The sequence below is a fragment of the Dipodomys merriami genome, unplaced genomic scaffold (assembly GCF_024711535.1).
Source record: "Dipodomys merriami isolate MVZ:Mamm:240054 unplaced genomic scaffold, mDipMer1.0.p SCAF_379, whole genome shotgun sequence".
Lineage (NCBI taxonomy): Eukaryota > Metazoa > Chordata > Mammalia > Rodentia > Heteromyidae > Dipodomys > Dipodomys merriami.
Window position 1 is genome coordinate 905,711 of NW_027205370.1, and position 1,266 is coordinate 906,976.

At 36.8% G+C, this 1,266-nt stretch overlaps 1 non-coding gene across 1 annotated transcript; it reads right to left on the reverse strand.

The window, feature by feature from the left end:
• Window positions 1-859: 859 nt before the first annotated feature.
• Window positions 860-966, reverse strand: LOC138804914 (U6 spliceosomal RNA). The gene has a single exon (XR_011365380.1). It is a non-coding gene; the product is annotated as a U6 spliceosomal RNA (small nuclear RNA).
• Between the last annotated feature and the right edge of the window lie 300 nt (window positions 967-1,266).

A 1,266-nucleotide genomic window follows, 5' to 3' on the forward strand; every position in this document is an offset into this window, starting at 1 on the left:
CCCCTTTACTATGTCTGTATGTAGGAGGTACAGGTCCTGCCTTCCAGGATTTCTTCAATAGAGTCATGGCTATATTTGTTACTCTATTTCTACATAACATTTAGAACGAATGTGTCAAGTGGCACTTTCACTTTTTCTCCTAGAACTGACTTTCAGACGCTAAGTTTCTATGAGAACATGTTGACTTAGAACTTTACAGGCAATAGCATCCTGAAAGGACATGATATTCTGCAAGAAAAACAGGTTGTAGTGCCACTTCTCTGCTGATGGAGACCTGCCCGAGAAGGGTGCAGGCATGTTTTTGTCCATTTTGATCAACTATATCTTATTGTAGGCCAACAAAAGCATATCTGTTGGTGAAATTATTGAAGAAAAATAAATATGCTATTGCAAGAATGAGGCCTTCTTCCCATTGAGATAATCCTTTAAACAAACAAACAAACTTTTTCTGTGTCAGTCCTGAGGCTTGAATTCAGGGCCTGGGCACTCTCCCTAAACTTTTTTCCTTAGGCTAACATTCTACCACTTGAGCCATAGCTCCACTTCCAGCTTTTTGGGTGGTTAATTAGAGATAAAAGTCTCATGGACTTTCCTGCTCAGGTTGGCTTTGAACATTGATCCTCAGATCTCAGCCTCCTACTAGCTAGGCTATAGTCATGATCCACTGGTGCCCAGCTTAAGCTTTTAGACATTTGTTCACACCTTCCCACCAATTTAATTTTTTTTTCCTGTGCTGGAGATAATTCAGTTGGTAGAGAACTTGCCCAACATGTACAAAGTCTGAGGTTCAATCTCAAAAAGAATAAAATAAAATTTTCTTATAAAATTGCATTATTATTTTTATTTTATTTTTAATTTTTTATATATGGAACGCTTCATGAATTTGCGTGTCATCCTTGCTCAGGGGCCATGCTAATCTTCTCTGTATCGTTCCAATGTTAGTATATGTGCTGCCGAAGCGAACACCATTATTATTTTTATAGCTAATGTATATATATATGTGTGTGTGTGTGTGTGTATATATATATATACATATATATATATATATATATATATATATAGTGTGTGTGTGTGTATGTGTGTGTGTGTGTGTGAATGTGATATTTAAATGTGGAAATTGAGACAAGGTCTTGTCCTATACTGCAGAGTGGCTTCAAACTTGAATTCTCCTTCCTCAGCCTTCTTACCACCACATCTGACTAGGAACATATATTTTTTCTTTTTGTTGTTGTTGGTGCAAGACTAGGATTTGAACTCAGTACCTAA